We start from the raw sequence: 19,830 nt of genomic DNA, 5'->3' as shown, positions 1-19,830 counted from the left end.
CCTCTGCTGCTGACTTTTGTTTCTTAGGTGGAAGGGCCTGCCTATGTGTTCCAGGGTCTGTGGCTCATAGTGGACGGCTGGCTCCTGAAATTCGGCATTGCGCAGGATTCCTCCCCGAGTGAAGCCTGCACCAGAGCCAAGTCAGGCTGGATTGACAGTGCCAAGTACCTGCTGCAAACTGACACCATGAACCTGGGTTGTTCTCTTTTGTTTCTTAGGTGGAAGGGCCTGCCTATGTGTTCCAGGGCCTGTGGCTCAGAGTGGCCGGCTGGCTCCTGAAATTCGGCATTGCGCAGGATTCCTCCCAGACCAAAGCATGCACCAGTGGCAAGTCAGGCTAGATTGACAGTGCCAAGTACCTGCTGCAAACTGACACCAAGAACCTGGGCTGCTGACTTTTGTTTCTTAGGTGGAAGGGCCTGCCTATGTGTTCCAGGGCCTGTGGCTCAGAGTGGCCCGCTGGCTCCTGAAATTCGGCATTGCGTAGGATTCCTCCCGGACTGAAGCTGGCACCAGAGCCAAGTCAGGCTGGATTGACAGTGCCAAGTACCTGCTGCAAACTGACACCAAGAACCTGGGCTGGTGACTTTTGTTTCTTAGGTGGAAGGGCCTGCCTATGTGTTCCAGGGTCTGTGGCTCATAGTGGCCGGCTGGCTCCTGGAATTCGGCATTGCGCAGGATTCCTCCCAGACCAAAGCATGCACCAGTGGCAAGTTAGGCTAGATTTACAGTGTCTAGTACCTCCTGCAAACTGACACCAAGAACCTGGGCTGGTGACTTTTGTTTCTTAGGTGGAAGGGCCTGCCTATGTGTTCCAGGGCCTGTGGCTCAGAGTGGCCGGCTGGCTCCTGAAATTCGGCATTGCGCAGGATTCCTCGCCGAGTGAAGCATGCACCAGAGCCAAGTCAGGCTGGATTGACAGTGCCAAGTACCTGCTGCAAACTGACACCAAGAACCTGGGCTGGTGACTTTTGTTTCTTAGGTGGAAGGGCCTGCCTATGTGTTCCAGGGCCTGTGGCTCAGAGTGGCCGGCTGGCTTCTGAAATTCGGCATTGCGCAGGATTCCTCCCAGACCAAAGCATGCACCAGTGGCAAGTTAGGCTAGATTGACAGTGCCAAGTACCTGCTGCAAACTGACACCAAGAACCTGGGCTGGTGACTTTTGTTTCTTAGGTGGAAGGGCCTGCCTATGTGTTCCAGGGCCTGTGGCTCAGAGTGGCCGGCTGGCTCCTGAAATTCGGCATTGCGTAGGATTCCTCCCGGACTGAAGCTGGCACCAGAGCCAAGTCAGGCTGGATTGACAGTGCCAAGTACCTGCTGCAAACTGACACCAAGAACCTGGGCTGGTGACTTTTGTTTCTTAGGTGGAAGGGCCTGCCTATGTGTTCAAGGGCCTGTGGCTCAGAGTGGCCGGCTGGCTCCTGGAATTCGGCATTGCGCAGGATTCCTCCCAGACCAAAGCATGGACCAGTGGCAAGTCAGGCTGGATTGACAGTGCCAAGTACCTCCTGCAATCTGACACCAAGAACCTCTGCTGCTGACTTTTGTTTCTTAGGTGGAAGGGCCTGCCTATGTGTTCCAGGGTCTGTGGCTCATAGTGGCCGGCTGGCTCCTGAAATTCGGCATTGCTCAGGATGCCTCCCAGACCAAAGCATGCACCAGTGGCAAGTCAGGCTGGATTGACAGTGCCAAGTACCTGCTGCAAACTGACACCAAGAACCTGGGCTGGTGACTTTTGTTTCTTAGGTTGAAGGGCCTGCCTATGTGTTCCAGGGCCTGTGGCTCAGAGTGGCCGGCTGGCTCCTGAAATTCGGCATTGCGTAGGATTCCTCCCGGACTGAAGCTGGCACCAGTGGCAAGTCAGGCTGGATTGACAGTGCCAAGTACCTCCTGCAATCTGACACCAAGAACCTGGGCTGCTGTCTTTTGTTTCTCAGGTGGAAGGGCCTGCCTATGTGTGCCAGGGCCTGTGGCTCAGAGTGGCCGGCTGGCTCCTGAAATTCGGCTTTGCGCAGGATTCCTCCCCGAGTGAAGCTGGCACCAGAGCCAAGTCCGGCTGGATTGACAGTGCCAAGTACCTGCTGCAAACTGACACCAAGAACCTGGGCTGGTGACTTTTGTTTCTTAGGTGGAAGGGCCTGCCTATGTGTGCCAGGGCCTGTGGCTCAGAGTGGCCGGCTGGCTCCTGAAATTCGGCATTGCGCAGGATTCCTCCCCGAGTGAAGCATGCACCAGAGCCAAGTCAGGCTGGATTGACAGTGCCAAGTACCTGCTGCAAACTGACACCATGAACCTGGGTTGTTCTCTTTTGTTTCTTAGGTGGAAGGGCCTGCCTATGTGTTCCAGGGTCTGTGGCTCAGAATCGCCCGCTGGCTCCTGGAATTCGGCATTGCGCAGGATTCCTCCCAGACCAAAGCATGCACCAGTGGCAAGTCAGGCTGGATTGACAGTGCCAAGTACCTCCTGCAATCTGACACCAAGAACCTCTGCTGCTGACTTTTGTTTCTTAGGTGGAAGGGCCTGCCTATGTGTTCCAGGGTCTGTGGCTCATAGTGGCCGGCTGGCTCCTGAAATTCGGCATTGCTCAGGATTCCTCCCCGAGTGAAGCATGCACCAGAGCCAAGTCAGGCTGGATTGACAGTGCCAAGTACCTGCTGCAAACTGACACCATGAACCTGGGTTGTTCTCTTTTGTTTCTTAGGTGGAAGGGCCTGCCTATGTGTTCCAGGGTCTGTGGCTCAGAATCGCCCGCTGGCTCCTGGAATTCGGCATTGCGCAGGATGCCTCCCAGACCAAAGCATGCACCAGTGGCAAGTCAGGCTGGATTGACAGTGCCAAGTACCTCCTGCAATCTGACACCAAGAACCTCTGCTGCTGACTTTTGTTTCTTAGGTGGAAGGGCCTGCCTATGTGTTCCAGGGTCTGTGGCTCATAGTGGACGGCTGGCTCCTGAAATTCGGCATTGCGCAGGATTCCTCCCCGAGTGAAGCCTGCACCAGAGCCAAGTCAGGCTGGATTGACAGTGCCAAGTACCTGCTGCAAACTGACACCATGAACCTGGGTTGTTCTCTTTTGTTTCTTAGGTGGAAGGGCCTGCCTATGTGTTCCAGGGCCTGTGGCTCAGAGTGGCCGGCTGGCTCCTGAAATTCGGCATTGCGCAGGATTCCTCCCAGACCAAAGCATGCACCAGTGGCAAGTCAGGCTAGATTGACAGTGCCAAGTACCTGCTGCAAACTGACACCAAGAACCTGGGCTGCTGACTTTTGTTTCTTAGGTGGAAGGGCCTGCCTATGTGTTCCAGGGCCTGTGGCTCAGAGTGGCCCGCTGGCTCCTGAAATTCGGCATTGCGTAGGATTCCTCCCGGACTGAAGCTGGCACCAGAGCCAAGTCAGGCTGGATTGACAGTGCCAAGTACCTGCTGCAAACTGACACCAAGAACCTGGGCTGGTGACTTTTGTTTCTTAGGTGGAAGGGCCTGCCTATGTGTTCCAGGGTCTGTGGCTCATAGTGGCCGGCTGGCTCCTGGAATTCGGCATTGCGCAGGATTCCTCCCAGACCAAAGCATGCACCAGTGGCAAGTTAGGCTAGATTTACAGTGTCTAGTACCTCCTGCAAACTGACACCATGAACCTGGGTTGTTCTCTTTTGTTTCTTAGGTGGAAGGGCCTGCCTATGTGTTCCAGGGCCTGTGGCTCAGAGTGGCCGGCTGGCTCCTGAAATTCGGCATTGCGCAGGATTCCTCCCAGACCAAAGCATGCACCAGTGGCAAGTCAGGCTAGATTGACAGTGCCAAGTACCTGCTGCAAACTGACACCAAGAACCTGGGCTGCTGACTTTTGTTTCTTAGGTGGAAGGGCCTGCCTATGTGTTCCAGGGCCTGTGGCTCAGAGTGGCCCGCTGGCTCCTGAAATTCGGCATTGCGTAGGATTCCTCCCGGACTGAAGCTGGCACCAGAGCCAAGTCAGGCTGGATTGACAGTGCCAAGTACCTGCTGCAAACTGACACCAAGAACCTGGGCTGGTGACTTTTGTTTCTTAGGTGGAAGGGCCTGCCTATGTGTTCCAGGGTCTGTGGCTCATAGTGGCCGGCTGGCTCCTGGAATTCGGCATTGCGCAGGATTCCTCCCAGACCAAAGCATGCACCAGTGGCAAGTTAGGCTAGATTTACAGTGTCTAGTACCTCCTGCAAACTGACACCAAGAACCTGGGCTGGTGACTTTTGTTTCTTAGGTGGAAGGGCCTGCCTATGTGTTCCAGGGCCTGTGGCTCAGAGTGGCCGGCTGGCTCCTGAAATTCGGCATTGCGCAGGATTCCTCGCCGAGTGAAGCATGCACCAGAGCCAAGTCAGGCTGGATTGACAGTGCCAAGTACCTGCTGCAAACTGACACCAAGAACCTGGGTTGTTCTCTTTTGTTTCTTAGGTGGAAGGGCCTGCCTATGTGTTCCAGGGCCTGTGGCTCAGAGTGGCCACCTGGCTCCTGAAATTCGGCATTGCGCAGGATTCCTCCCGGACTGAAGCTGGCACCAGAGCCAAGTCAGGCTGGATTGACAGTGCCAAGTACCTGCTGCAAACTGACACCATGAACCTGGGCTGGTGACTTTTGTTTCTTAGGTGGAAGGGCCTGCCTATGTGTTCCAGGGCCTGTGGCTCAGAGTGGCCGGCTGGCTTCTGAAATTCGGCATTGCGCAGGATTCCTCCCAGACCAAAGCATGCACCAGTGGCAAGTTAGGCTAGATTGACAGTGCCAAGTACCTGCTGCAAACTGACACCAAGAACCTGGGCTGGTGACTTTTGTTTCTTAGGTGGAAGGGCCTGCCTATGTGTTCCAGGGCCTGTGGCTCAGAGTGGCCGGCTGGCTCCTGAAATTCGGCATTGCGTAGGATTCCTCCCGGACTGAAGCTGGCACCAGAGCCAAGTCAGGCTGGATTGACAGTGCCAAGTACCTGCTGCAAACTGACACCAAGAACCTGGGCTGGTGACTTTTGTTTCTTAGGTGGAAGGGCCTGCCTATGTGTTCAAGGGCCTGTGGCTCAGAGTGGCCGGCTGGCTCCTGGAATTCGGCATTGCGCAGGATTCCTCCCAGACCAAAGCATGGACCAGTGGCAAGTCAGGCTGGATTGACAGTGCCAAGTACCTCCTGCAATCTGACACCAAGAACCTCTGCTGCTGACTTTTGTTTCTTAGGTGGAAGGGCCTGCCTATGTGTTCCAGGGTCTGTGGCTCATAGTGGCCGGCTGGCTCCTGAAATTCGGCATTGCTCAGGATGCCTCCCAGACCAAAGCATGCACCAGTGGCAAGTCAGGCTGGATTGACAGTGCCAAGTACCTGCTGCAAACTGACACCAAGAACCTGGGCTGGTGACTTTTGTTTCTTAGGTTGAAGGGCCTGCCTATGTGTTCCAGGGCCTGTGGCTCAGAGTGGCCGGCTGGCTCCTGAAATTCGGCATTGCGTAGGATTCCTCCCGGACTGAAGCTGGCACCAGTGGCAAGTCAGGCTGGATTGACAGTGCCAAGTACCTCCTGCAATCTGACACCAAGAACCTGGGCTGCTGTCTTTTGTTTCTCAGGTGGAAGGGCCTGCCTATGTGTGCCAGGGCCTGTGGCTCAGAGTGGCCGGCTGGCTCCTGAAATTCGGCTTTGCGCAGGATTCCTCCCCGAGTGAAGCTGGCACCAGAGCCAAGTCCGGCTGGATTGACAGTGCCAAGTACCTGCTGCAAACTGACACCAAGAACCTGGGCTGGTGACTTTTGTTTCTTAGGTGGAAGGGCCTGCCTATGTGTGCCAGGGCCTGTGGCTCAGAGTGGCCGGCTGGCTCCTGAAATTCGGCATTGCGCAGGATTCCTCGCCGAGTGAAGCATGCACCAGAGCCAAGTCAGGCTGGATTGACAGTGCCAAGTACCTGCTGCAAACTGACACCATGAACCTGGGTTGTTCTCTTTTGTTTCTTAGGTGGAAGGGCCTGCCTATGTGTTCCAGGGTCTGTGGCTCAGAATCGCCCGCTGGCTCCTGGAATTCGGCATTGCGCAGGATTCCTCCCAGACCAAAGCATGCACCAGTGGCAAGTCAGGCTGGATTGACAGTGCCAAGTACCTCCTGCAATCTGACACCAAGAACCTCTGCTGCTGACTTTTGTTTCTTAGGTGGAAGGGCCTGCCTATGTGTTCCAGGGTCTGTGGCTCATAGTGGACGGCTGGCTCCTGAAATTCGGCATTGCTCAGGATGCCTCCCAGACCAAAGCATGCACCAGTGGCAAGTCAGGCTGGATTGACAGTGCCAAGTACCTCCTGCAAACTGACACCAAGAACCTGGGCTGGTGACTTTTGTTTCTTAGGTGGAAGGGCCTGCCTATGTGTTCCAGGGCCTGTGGCTCAGAGTGGCCGGCTGGCTCCTGAAATTCGGCATTGCGCAGGATTCCTCCCCGAGTGAAGCTGGCACCAGTGGCAAGTCAGGCTGGATTGACAGTGCCAAGTACCTCCTGCAATCTGACACCAAGAACCTGGGCTGCTGTCTTTTGTTTCTCAGGTGGAAGGGCCTGCCTATGTGTGCCAGGGCCTGTGGCTCAGAATGGCCGGCTGGCTCCTGAAATTCGGCTTTGCGCAGGATGCCTCCCCGAGTGAAGCATGCACCAGAGCCAAGTCCGGCTGGATTGACAGTGCCAAGTACCTGCTGCAAACTGACACCAAGAACCTGGGCTGGTGACTTTTGTTTCTTAGGTGGAAGGGCCTGCCTATGTGTTCCAGGGCCTGTGGCTCAGAGTGGCCGGCTGGCTCCTGAAATTCGGCATTGCGCAGGATTCCTCCCAGACCAAAGCATGCACCAGTGGCAAGTCAGGCTAGATTGACAGTGCCAAGTACCTGCTGCAAACTGACACCAAGAACCTGGGCTGGTGACTTTTGTTTCTTAGGTGGAAGGGCCTGCCTATGTGTTCCAGGGCCTGTGGCTCAGAGTGGCCCGCTGGCTCCTGAAATTCGGCATTGCGTAGGATTCCTCCCGGACTGAAGCTGGCACCAGAGCCAAGTCAGGCTGGATTGACAGTGCCAAGTACCTGCTGCAAACTGACACCAAGAACCTGGGCTGGTGACTTTTGTTTCTTAGGTGGAAGGGCCTGCCTATGTGTTCCAGGGTCTGTGGCTCATAGTGGCCGGCTGGCTCCTGGAATTCGGCATTGCGCAGGATTCCTCCCAGACCAAAGCATGCACCAGTGGCAAGTTAGGCTAGATTTACAGTGTCTAGTACCTCCTGCAAACTGACACCAAGAACCTGGGCTGGTGACTTTTGTTTCTTAGGTGGAAGGGCCTGCCTATGTGTTCCAGGGTCTGTGGCTCAGAGTGGCCGGCTGGCTCCTGAAATTCGGCATTGCGCAGGATTCCTCCCCGAGTGAAGCATGCACCAGAGCCAAGTCAGGCTGGATTGACAGTGCCAAGTACCTGCTGCAAACTGACACCATGAACCTGGGTTGTTCTCTTTTGTTTCTTAGGTGGAAGGGCCTGCCTATGTGTTCCAGGGCCTGTCACTCAGAGTGGCCGGCTGGCTCCTGAAATTCGGCATTGCGCAGGATTCCTCCCCGACTGAAGCATGCACCAGAGCCAAGTCAGGCTGGATTGACAGTGCCAAGTACCTGCTGCAAACTGACACCATGAACCTGGGCTGCTGACTTTTGTTTCTTAGGTGGAAGGGCCTGCCTATGTGTTCCAGGGCCTGTGGCTCAGAGTGGCCGGCTGGCTCCTGAAATTCGGCATTGCGCAGGATTCCTCCCCAACTGAAGCATGCACCAGTGGCAAGTTAGGCTAGATTGACAGTGCCAAGTACCTGCTGCAAACTGACACCAAGAACCTGGGCTGGTGACTTTTGTTTCTTAGGTGGAAGGGCCTGCCTATGTGTTCCAGGGCCTGTGGCTCAGAGTGGCCCGCTGGCTCCTGAAATTCGGCATTGCGTAGGATTCCTCCCGGACTGAAGCGGGCACCAGAGCCATGTCAGGCTGGATTGACAGTGCCAAGTACCTGCTGCAAACTGACACCAAGAACCTGGGCTGGTGACTTTTGTTTCTTAGGTGGAAGGGCCTGCCTATGTGTTCAAGGGCCTGTGGCTCAGAGTGGCCGGCTGGCTCCTGGAATTCGGCATTGCTCAGGATGCCTCCCAGACCAAAGCATGCACCAGTGGCAAGTCAGGCTGGATTGACAGTGCCAAGTACCTGCTGCAAACTGACACCAAGAACCTGGGCTGGTGACTTTTGTTTCTTAGGTGGAAGGGCCTGCCTATGTGTTCCAGGGCCTGTGGCTCAGAGTGGCCGGCTGGCTCCTGAAATTCGGCATTGCGCAGGATTCCTCCCCGAGTGAAGCTGGCACCAGTGGCAAGTCAGGCTGGATTGACAGTGCCAAGTACCTCCTGCAATCTGACACCAAGAACCTGGGCTGCTGTCTTTTGTTTCTCAGGTGGAAGGGCCTGCCTATGTGTGCCAGGGCCTGTGGCTCAGAAAGGCTGGCTGGCTCCTGAAATTCGGCTTTGCGCAGGATTCCTCCCCGAGTGAAGCTGGCACCAGAGCCAAGTCAGGCTGGATTGACAGTGCCAAGTACCTGCTGCAAACTGACACCAAGAACCTGGGCTGGTGACTTTTGTTTCTTAGGTGGAAGGGCCTGCCTATGTGTTCCAGGGTCTGTGGCTCAGAATCGCCCGCTGGCTCCTGGAATTCGGCATTGCGCAGGATTCCTCCCAGACCAAAGCATGCACCAGTGGCAAGTCAGGCTGGATTGACAGTGCCAAGTACCTCCTGCAATCTGACACCAAGAACCTCTGCTGCTGACTTTTGTTTCTTAGGTGGAAGGGCCTGCCTATGTGTTCCAGGGCCTGTGGCTCATAGTGGCCGGCTGGCTCCTGAAATTCGGCATTGCTCAGGATGCCTCCCAGACCAAAGCATGCACCAGTGGCAAGTCAGGCTGGATTGACAGTGCCAAGTACCTCCTGCAAACTGACACCAAGAACCTGGGCTGGTGACTTTTGTTTCTTAGGTGGAAGGGCCTGCCTATGTGTTCCAGGGCCTGTGGCTCAGAGTGGCCACCTGGCTCCTGAAATTCGGCATTGCGTAGGATTCCTCCCCGAGTGAAGCTGGCACCAGTGGCAAGTCAGGCTGGATTGACAGTGCCAAGTACCTCCTGCAATCTGACACCAAGAACCTGGGCTGCTGTCTTTTGTTTTTCAGGTGGAAGGGCCTGCCTATGTGTGCCAGGGCCTGTGGCTCAGAAAGGCTGGCTGGCTCCTGAAATTCGGCTTTGCGCAGGATGCCTCCCCGAGTGAAGCATGCACCAGAGCCAAGTCAGGCTGGATTGACAGTGCCAAGTACCTGCTGCAAACTGACACCAAGAACCTGGGCTGGTGACTTTTGTTTCTTAGGTGGAAGGGCCTGCCTATGTGTTCCAGGGCCTGTGGCTCAGAGTGGCCCGCTGGCTCCTGAAATTCGGCATTGCGCAGGATTCCTCGCCGAGTGAAGCATGCACCAGAGCCAAGTCAGGCTGGATTGACAGTGCCAAGTACCTGCTGCAAACTGACACCATGAACCTGGGTTGTTCTCTTTTGTTTCTTAGGTGGAAGGGCCTGCCTATGTGTTCCAGGGTCTGTGGCTCAGAATCGCCCGCTGGTTCCTGAAATTCAGCATTGCGCAGGATTCCTCCCCAACTGAAGCATGCACCAGTGGCAAGTCAGGCTGGATTGACAGTGCCAAGTACCTGCTGCAAACTGACACCATGAACCTGGGTTGTTCTCTTTTGTTTCTTAGGTGGAAGGGCCTGCCTATGTGTTCCAGGGCCTGTGGCTCAGTGTGGCCGGCTGGCTCCTGAAATTCGGCATTGCGCAGGATTCCTCCCAGACCAAAGCATGCACCAGTGGAAAGTCAGGCTGGATTGACAGTGCCAAGTACCTGCTGCAAACTGACACCAAGAACCTGGGCTGGTGACTTTTGTTTCTTAGTTGGAAGGGCCTGCCTATGTGTTCCAGGGCCTGTGGCTCAGAGTGGCCACCTGGCTCCTGAAATTCGGCATTGCGCAGGATTCCTCCCCGACTGAAGCTGGCACCAGAGCCAAGTCAGGCTGGATTGACAGTGCCAAGTACCTGCTGCAAACTGACACCAAGAACCTGGGCTGGTGACTTTTGTTTCTTAGGTGGAAGGGCCTGCCTATGTGTTCCAGGGCCTGTGGCTCAGAGTGGCCACCTGGCTCCTGAAATTCGGCATTGCGCAGGATTCCTCCCGGAGTGAAGCATGCACCAGAGCCAAGTCAGGCTGGATTGACAGTGCCAAGTACCTGCTGCAAACTGACACCAAGAACCTGGGCTGGTGACTTTTGTTTCTTAGGTGGAAGGGCCTGCCTATGTGTTCAAGGGCCTGTGGCTCAGAGGGGCCGGCTGGCTCCTGAAATTCAGCATTGCGCAGGATGCCTCCCCGACTTAAGCTGGCTCCAGAGCCAAGTCAGGCTGGATTGACAGTGCCAAGTACCTGCTGCAAACTGACACCAAGAACCTGGGCTGGTGACTTCTGTTTCTTAGGTGGAAGGGCCTGCCTATGTGTTCCAGGGCCTGTGGCTCAGAATGGCCGGCTGGCTCCTGATATTCGGCATTGCGCAGGATTTCTCCCAGACCAAAGCATGCACCAGTGGCAAGTCAGGCTGGATTGACAGTGCCAAGTACCTGCTGCAAACTGACACCATGAACCTGGGTTGTTCTCTTTTGTTTCTTAGGTGGAAGGGCCTGCCTATGTGTTCCAGGGTCTGTGGCTCAGAATCGCCCGCTGGCTCCTGAAATTCTGCATTGCGCAGGATTCCTCCCGGACTGAAGCATGCACCAGTGGCAAGTCAGGCTGGATTGACAGTGCCAAGTACCTGCTGCAAACTGACACCAAGAACCTGGGCTGGTGACTTTTGTTTCTTAGGTGGAAGGGCCTGCCTATGTGTTCCAGGGCCTGTGGCTCAGAGTGGCCGGCTGGCTCCTGAAATTCGGCATTGCGTAGGATTCCTCCCGGACTGAAGCTGGCACAAGAACCAAGTCAGGCTGGATTGACAGTGCCAAGTACCTGCTGCAAACTGACACCAAGGACCTGGGCGGGTGACTTTTGTTTCTTAGGTGGAAGGGCCTGCCTATGTGTTCAAGGGCCTGTGGCTCAGAGTGGCCGGCTGGCTCCTGGAATTCGGCATTGCGCAGGATTCCTCCCAGACCAAAGCATGCACCAGTGGCAAGTCAGGCTGGATTGACAGTGCCAAGTACCTGCTGCAAACTGACACCAAGAACCTGGGCTGGTGACTTTTGTTTCTTAGGTGGAAGGGCCTGCCTATGTGTTCCAGGGCCTGTGGCTCAGAGTGGCCGGCTGGCTCCTGAAATTCGGCATTGCGCAGGATTCCTCCCCGAGTGAAGCATGCACTAGGGGCAAGTCAGGCTGGATTGACAGTGCCAAGTACCTGCTGCAAACTGACACCAAGAACCTGGGCTGGTGACTTTTGTTTCTTAGGTGGAAGGGCCTGCCTATGTGTTCCAGGGCCTGTGGCTCAGAGTGGCCAGCTGGCTCCTGAAATTCGGCATTGCGCAGGATTCCTCCAAGACCAAAGCATGCACCAGTGGCAAGTTAGGCTAGATTGACAGTGCCAAGTACCTGCTGCAAACTGACACCAAGAACCTGGGCTGGTGACTTTTGTTTCTTAGGTGGAAGGGCCTGCCTATGTGTTCCAGGGCCTGTGGCTCAGAGTGGCCGGCTGGCTCCTGAAATTCGGCATTGCGCAGGATTCCTCCCAGACCAAAGCATGCACCAGAGGCAAGTTAGGCTTGATTGACAGTGCCAAGTACCTGCTGCAAACTGACACCAAGAACCTGGGCTGGTGACTTTTGTTTCTTAGGTGGAAGGGCCTGCCTATGTGTTCCAGGGCCTGTGGCTCAGAGTGGCCCGCTGGCTCCTGAAATTCGGCATTGCGTAGGATTCCTCCCGGACTGAAGCTGGCACCAGAGCCAAGTCAGGCTGGATTGACAGTGCCAAGTACCTGCTGCAAACTGACACCAAGAACCTGGGCTGCTGACTTTTGTTTCTTAGGTGGAAGGGCCTGCCTATGTGTTCAAGGGCCTCTGGCTCAGAGTGGCCGGCTGGCTCCTGGAATTCGGCATTGCGCAGGATTCCTCCCAGACCAAAGCATGCACCAGTGGAAAGTCAGGCTGGATTGACAGTGCCAAGTACCTCCTGCAATCTGACACCAAGAACCTCTGCTGCTGACTTTTGTTTCTTAGGTGGAAGGGCCTGCCTATGTGTTCCAGGGTCTGTGGCTCATAGAGGCCGGCTGGCTCCTGAAATTCGGCATTGCGCAGGATGCCTCCCCGACTGAAGCATGCACCAGTGGCAAGTCAGGCTGGATTGACAGTGCCAAGTACCTGCTGCAAACTGACACCAAGAACCTGGGCTGGTGACTTTTGTTTCGTAGGTGGAAGGGCCTGCCTATGTGTTCCAGGGCCTGTGGCTCAGAGTGGCCCGCTGGCTCCTGAAATTCGGCATTGCGCAGGATTCCTCCCCGAGTGAAGCTGGCACCAGTGGCAAGTCAGGCTGGCTTGACAGTGCCAAGTACCTCCTGCAATCTGACACCAAGAACCTGGGCTGCTGTCTTTTTTTTCTCAGGTGGAAGGGCCTGCCTATGTGTGCCAGGGCCTGTGGCTCAGAATGGCTGGCTGGCTCCTGAAATTCGGCATTGCGCAGGATTCCTCCCCAAGTGAAGCTGGCACCAGAGCCAAGTCATGCTGGAATGACAGTGCCAAGTACCTCCTGCAAACAGACACCAAGAACCTGGGCTGCTGACTTTTGTTTCTTAGGTGGAAGGGCCTGCCTATGTGTTCCAGGGCCTGTGTCTCAGAGTGGCCGGCTGACTCCTGAAATTCGGCATTGCGCAGGATGCCTCCCCGAGTGAAGCATGCGCCAGAGCCAAGTCTTGCTGGATTGACAGTGCCAAGTACCTGCTGCAAACTGACACCAAGAACCTGGGCTGGTGACTTTTGTTTCTTAGGTGGAAGGGCCTGCCTATGTGTTCCAGTGCCTGTGGCTCAGAGTGGCCGGCTGGCTCCTGAAATTCGGCATTGCGCAGGATGCCTCCCCGACTGAAGCATGCACCAGAGCCAAGTCAGGCTGGATTGACAGTGCCAAGTACCTGCTGCAAACTGACACCATGAACCTGGGCTGGTGACTTTTGTTTCTTAGGTGGAAGGGCCTGCCTATGTGTTCCAGGGTCTGTGGCTCAGAGTGGCCGGCTGGCTCCTGAAATTCGGCATTTCGCAGGATTCCTCCCCAAGTGAAGCTGGCACCAGAGCCAAGTCATGCTGGAATGACAGTGCCAAGTACCTCCTGCAAACAGACACCAAGAACCTGGGCTGCTGACTTTTGTTTCTTAGGTGGAAGGGCCTGCCTATGTGTTCCAGGGCCTGTGTCTCAGAGTGGCCGGCTGACTCCTGAAATTCGGCATTGCGCAGGATGCCTCCCCGAGTGAAGCATGCACCAGAGCCAAGTCTTGCTGGATTGACAGTGCCAAGTACCTGCTGCAAACTGACACCAAGAACCTGGGCTGGTGACTTTTGTTTCTTAGGTGGAAGGGCCTGCCTATGTGTTCCAGTGCCTGTGGCTCAGAGTGGCCGGCTGGCTCCTGAAATTCGGCATTGCGCAGGATGCCTCCCCGACTGAAGCATGCACCAGAGCCAAGTCAGGCTGGATTGACAGTGCCAAGTACCTGCTGCAAACTGACACCATGAACCTGGGTTGTTCTCTTTTGTTTCTTAGGTGGAAGGGCCTGCCTATGTCTTCCAGGGCCTGTGGCTCAGAGTGGCCGGCTGGCTCCTGGAATTCGGCATTGCGCATTATTCCTCCCAGACCAAAGCATGCACCAGTGGAAAGTCAGGCTGGATTGACAGTGCCAAGTACCTGCTGCAAACTGACACCAAGAACCTGGGCTGGTGACTTTTGTTTCTTAGGTGGAAGGGCCTGCCTATGTGTTCCAGGGCCTGTGGCTCAGAGGGGCCGGCTGGCTCCTGAAATTCGGCATTGCGCAGGATGCCTCTCCGACTGAAGCTGGCACCAGAGCCAAGTCAGGCTGGATTGACAGTGCCAAGTACCTGCTGCAAACTGACACCAAGAACCTGGGCTGGTGACTTTTGTTTCTTAGGTGGAAGGGCCTGCCTATGTGTTCCAGGGCCTGTGGCTCAGAGTGGCCACCTGGCTCCTGAAATTCGGCATTGCGCAGGATTCCTCCCCGAGTGAAGCATGCACCAGAGCCAAGTCAGGCTGGATTGACAGTGCCAAGTACCTGCTGCAAACTGACACCATGAACCTGGGTTGTTCTCTTTTGTTTCTTAGGTGGAAGGGCCTGCCTATGTGTTCCAGGGTCTGTGGCTTAGAATGGCCCGCTGGCTCCTGAAATTCGGCATTGCGCAAGATGCCTCCCGGACTGAAGCTGGCACCAGTGGCAAGTCAGGCTTGATTGACAGTGCCAAGTACCTGCTGCAAACTGACACCAAGAACCTGGGCTGGTGACTTTTGTTTCTTAGGTGGAAGGGCCTGCCTATGTGTTCCAGGGTCTGTGGCTCAGAGTGGCCGGCTGGCTCCTGAAATTCGGCATTTCGCAGGATTCCTCCCCGAGTGAAGCATGCGCCAGAGCCAAGTCAGGCTGGATTGACAGTGCCAAGTACCTGCTGCAAACTGACACCATGAACCTGGGTTGTTCTCTTTTGTTTCTTAGGTGGAAGGGCCTGCCTATGTGTTCCAGGGCCTGTGGCTCAGAGTGGCCCGCTGGCTCCTGAAATTCGGCATTGCGCAGGATTCCTCCCCAACTGAAGCATGCACCAGTGGCAAGTCAGGCTGGATTGACAGTGCCAAGTACCTGCTGCAAACTGACACCAAGAACCTGGGCTGGTGACTTTTGTTTCTTAGTTGGAAGGGCCTGCCTATGTGTTCCAGGGCCTGTGGCTCAGAGTGGCCGCCTGGCTCCTGAAATTCGGCATTGCGCAGGATTCCTCCCCGAGTGAAGCATGCACCAGAGCCAAGTCAGGCTGGATTGACAGTGCCAAATACCTGCTGCAAACTGACACCATGAACCTGGGTTGTTCTCTTTTGTTTCTTATGTGGAAGGGCCTGCCTATGTGTTCAAGGGCCTGTGGCTCAGAGGGGCCGGCTGGCTCCTGAAATTCAGCATTGCGCAGGATGCCTCCCCGACTTAAGCTGGCTCCAGAGCCAAGTCAGGCTGGATTGACAGTGCCAAGTTCCTGCTGCAAACTGACACCAAGAACCTGGGCTGGTGACTTCTGTTTCTTAGGTGGAAGGGCCTGCCTATGTGTTCCAGGGCCTGTGGCTCAGAATGGCCGGCTGGCTCCTGAAATTCGGCATTGCGCAGGATTTCTCCCAGACCAAAGCATGCACCAGTGGCAAGTCAGGCTGGATTGACAGTGCCAAGTACCTGCTGCAAACTGACACCATGAACCTGGGTTGTTCTCTTTTGTTTCTTAGGTGGAAGGGCCTGCCTATGTGTTCCAGGGTCTGTGGCTCAGAATCGCCCGCTGGCTCCTGAAATTCGGCATTGCGCAGGATTCCTCCCGGACTGAAGCATGCACCAGTGGCAAGTCAGGCTGGATTGACAGTGCCAAGTACCTGCTGCAAACTGACACCAAGAACCTGGGCTGGTGACTTTTGTTTCTTAGGTGGAAGGGCCTGCCTATGTGTTCCAGGGCCTGTGGCTCAGAGTGGCCGGCTGGCTCCTGAAATTCGGCATTGCGTAGGATTCCTCCCGGACTGAAGCTGGCACAAGAACCAAGTCAGGCTGGATTGACAGTGCCAAGTACCTCCTGCAAACTGACACCAAGAACCTGGGCTGCTGACTTTTGTTTCTTAGGTGGAAGGGCCTGCCTATGTGTTCAAGGGCCTGTGGCTCAGAGTGGCCGGCTGGCTCCTGGAATTCGGCATTGCGCAGGATTCCTCCCAGACCAAAGCATGCACCAGTGGCAAGTCAGGCTGGATTGACAGTGCCAAGTACCTGCTGCAAACTGACACCAAGAACCTGGGCTGGTGACTTTTGTTTCTTAGGTGGAAGGGCCTGCCTATGTGTTCCAGGGCCTGTGGCTCAGAGTGGCCACCTGGCTCCTGAAATTCGGCATTGCGCAGGATTCCTCCCCGAGTGAAGCATGCACTAGGGGCAAGTCAGGCTGGATTGACAGTGCCAAGTACCTGCTGCAAACTGACACCAAGAACCTGGGCTGCTGACTTTTGTTTCTTAGGTGGAAGGGCCTGCCTATGTGTTCCAGGGCCTGTGGCTCAGAGTGGCCAGCTGGCTCCTGAAATTCGGCATTGCGCAGGATTCCTCCCAGACCAAAGCATGCACCAGTGGCAAGTTAGGCTAGATTGACAGTGCCAAGTACCTGCTGCAAACTGACACCAAGAACCTGGGCTGGTGACTTTTGTTTCTTAGGTGGAAGGGCCTGCCTATGTGTTCCAGGGCCTGTGGCTCAGAGTGGCCGGCTGGCTCCTGAAATTCGGCATTGCGGAGGATTCCTCCCAGACCAAAGCATGCACCAGAGGCAAGTTAGGCTAGATTGACAGTGCCAAGTACCTGCTGCAAACTGACACCAAGAACCTGGGCTGGTGACTTTTGTTTCTTAGGTGGAAGGGCCTGCCTATGTGTTCCAGGGCCTGTGGCTCAGAGTGGCCCGCTGGCTCCTGAAATTCGGCATTGCGTAGGATTCCTCCCGGACTGAAGCTGGCACCAGAGCCAAGTCAGGCTGGATTGACAGTGCCAAGTACCTGCTGCAAACTGACACCAAGAACCTGGGCTGCTGACTTTTGTTTCTTAGGTGGAAGGGCCTGCCTATGTGTTCAAGGGCCTGTGGCTCAGAGTGGCCGGCTGGCTCCTGGAATTCGGCATTGCGCAGGATTCCTCCCAGACCAAAGCATGCACCAGTGGCAAGTCAGGCTGGATTGACAGTGCCAAGTACCTCCTGCAATCTGACACCAAGAACCTCTGCTGCTGACTTTTGTTTCTTAGGTGGAAGGGCCTGCCTATGTGTTCCAGGGTCTGTGGCTCATAGTGGCCGGCTGGCTCCTGAAATTCGGCATTGCGCAGGATGCCTCCCCGACTGAAGCATGCACCAGTGGCAAGTTAGGCTGGATTGACAGTGCCAAGTACCTGCTGCAAACTGACACCAAGAACCTGGGCTGGTGACTTTTGTTTCTTAGGTGGAAGGGACTGCCTATGTGTTCCAGGGCCTGTGGCTCAGAGTGGCCACCTAGCTCCTGAAATTCGGCATTGCGCAGGATTCCTCCCCGACTGAAGCTGGCACCTAAGCCAAGTCAGGCTGGCTTGACAGTGCCAAGTACCTCCTGCAATCTGACACCAAGAACCTGGGCTGCTGTCTTTTTTTTCTCAGGTGGAAGGGCCTGCCTATGTGTGCCAGGGCCTGTGGCTCAGAATGGCTGGCTGGCTCCTGAAATTCGGCATTGCGCAGGATTCCTCCCCAAGTGAAGGTGGCACCAGAGCCAAGTCATGCTGGATTGACAGTGCCAAGTACCTCCTGCAAACAGACACCAAGAACCTGGGCTGCTGACTTTTGTTTCTTAGGTGGAAGGGCCTGCCTATGTGTTCCAGGGCCTGTGTCTCAGAGTGGCCGGCTGACTCCTGAAATTCGGCATTGCGCAGGATGCCTCCCCGAGTGAAGCATGCACCAGAGCCAAGTCTTGCTGGATTGACAGTGCCAAGTACCTGCTGCAAACTGACACCAAGAACCTGGGCTGGTGACTTTTGTTTCTTAGGTGGAAGGGCCTGCCTATGTGTTCCAGTGCCTGTGGCTCAGAGTGGCCGGCTGGCTCCTGAAATTCGGCATTGCGCAGGATTCCTCCCCGACTGAAGCATGCACCAGAGCCAAGTCAGGCTGGGTTGACAGTGCCAAGTACCTGCTGCAAACTGACACCATGAACCTGGGTTGTTCTCTTTTGTTTCTTAGGTGGAAGGGCCTGCCTATGTCTTCCAGGGCCTGTGGCTCAGAGTGGCCGGCTGGCTCCTGGAATTCGGCATTGCGCATTATTCCTCCCAGACCAAAGCATGCACCAGTGGAAAGTCAGGCTGGATTGACAGTGCCAAGTACCTGCTGCAAACTGACACCAAGAACCTGGGCTGGTGACTTTTGTTTCTTAGGTGGAAGGGCCTGCCTATGTGTTCCAGGGCCTGTGGCTCAGAGGGGCCGCCTGGCTCCTGAAATTCGGCATTGCGCAGGATGCCTCTCCGACTGAAGCTGGCACCAGAGCCAAGTCAGGCTGGATTGACAGTGCCAAGTACCTGCTGCAAACTGACACCAAGAACCTGGGCTGGTGACTTTTGTTTCTTAGGTGGAAGGGCCTGCCTATGTGTTCCAGGGCCTGTCGCTCAGAGTGGCCACCTGGCTCCTGAAATTCGGCATTGCGCAGGATTCCTCCCCGAGTGAAGCATGCACCAGAGCCAAGTCAGGCTGGATTGACAGTGCCAAGTACCTGCTGCAAACTGACACCATGAACCTGGGTTGTTCTCTTTTGTTTCTTAGGTGGAAGGGCCTGCCTATGTGTTCCAGGGTCTGTGGCTTAGAATGGCCCGCTGGCTCCTGAAATTCGGCATTGCGCAAGATGCCTCCCCGACTGAAGCTGGCACCAGTGGCAAGTCAGGCTGGATTGACAGTGCCAAGTACCTGCTGCAAACTGACACCAAGAACCTGGGCTGGTGACTTTTGTTTCTTAGGTGGAAGGGCCTGCCTATGTGTTCCAGGGTCTGTGGCTCAGAGTGGCCGGCTGGCTCCTGAAATTCGGCATTTCGCAGGATTCCTCCCCGAGTGAAGCATGCGCCAGAGCCAAGTCAGGCTGGATTGACAGTGCCAAGTACCTGCTGCAAACTGACACCATGAACCTGGGCTGGTGACTTTTGTTTCTTAGGTGGAAGGGCCTGCCTATGTGTTCCAGGGCCTGTGGCTCAGAGTGGCCCGCTGGCTCCTGAAATTCGGCATTGCGCAGGATTCCTCCCGGAGTGAAGCATGCACCAGAGCCAAGTCAGGCTGGATTGACAGTGCCAAGTACCTGCTGCAAACTGACACCAAGAACCTGGGCTGGTGACTTTTGTTTCTTAGTTGGAAGGGCCTGCCTATGTGTTCCAGGGCCTGTGGCTCAGAGTGGCCACCTGGCTCCTGAAATTCGGCATTGCGCAGGATTCCTCCCCGACTGAAGCTGGCACCTAAGCCAAGTCAGGCTGGATTGACAGTGCCAAGTACCTGCTGCAAACTGACACCAAGAACCTGGGCTGGTGACTTTTGTTTCTTAGGTGGAAGGGCCTGCCTATGTGTTCCAGGGCCTGTGGCTCAGAGTGGCCACCTGGCTCCTGAAATTCGGCATTGCGCAGGATTCCTCCCGGAGTAAAGCATGCACCAGAGCCAAGTCAGGCTGGATTGACAGTGCCAAGTACCTGCTGCAAACTGACACCATGAACCTGGGCTGGTGACTTTTGTTTCTTAGGTGGAAGGGCCTGCCTATGTGTTCAAGGGCCTGTGGCTCAGAGTGGCCGGCTGGCTCCTGGAATTCGGCATTGCGCAGGATTCCTCCCAGACCAAAGCATTCACCAGTGGAAAGTCAGGCTGGATTGACAGTGCCAAGTACCTGCTGCAAACTGACACCAAGAACCTGGGCTGGTGACTTTTGTTTCTTAGGTGGAAGGGCCTGCCTATGTGTTCAAGGGCCTGTGGCTCAGAGGGGCCGGCTGGCTCCTGAAATTCAGCATTGCGCAGGATTCCTCCCCAAGTGAAGCTGGCACCAGAGCCAAGTCATGCTGGATTGACA

The sequence above is a fragment of the Haemorhous mexicanus genome, chromosome 7 (assembly GCF_027477595.1).
Source record: "Haemorhous mexicanus isolate bHaeMex1 chromosome 7, bHaeMex1.pri, whole genome shotgun sequence".
In the NCBI taxonomy this organism is placed as follows: Eukaryota; Metazoa; Chordata; class Aves; order Passeriformes; family Fringillidae; genus Haemorhous; species Haemorhous mexicanus.
The sequence above is the reverse complement of the archived record's forward strand: the minus strand, read 5'-3'. Positions refer to the sequence as shown.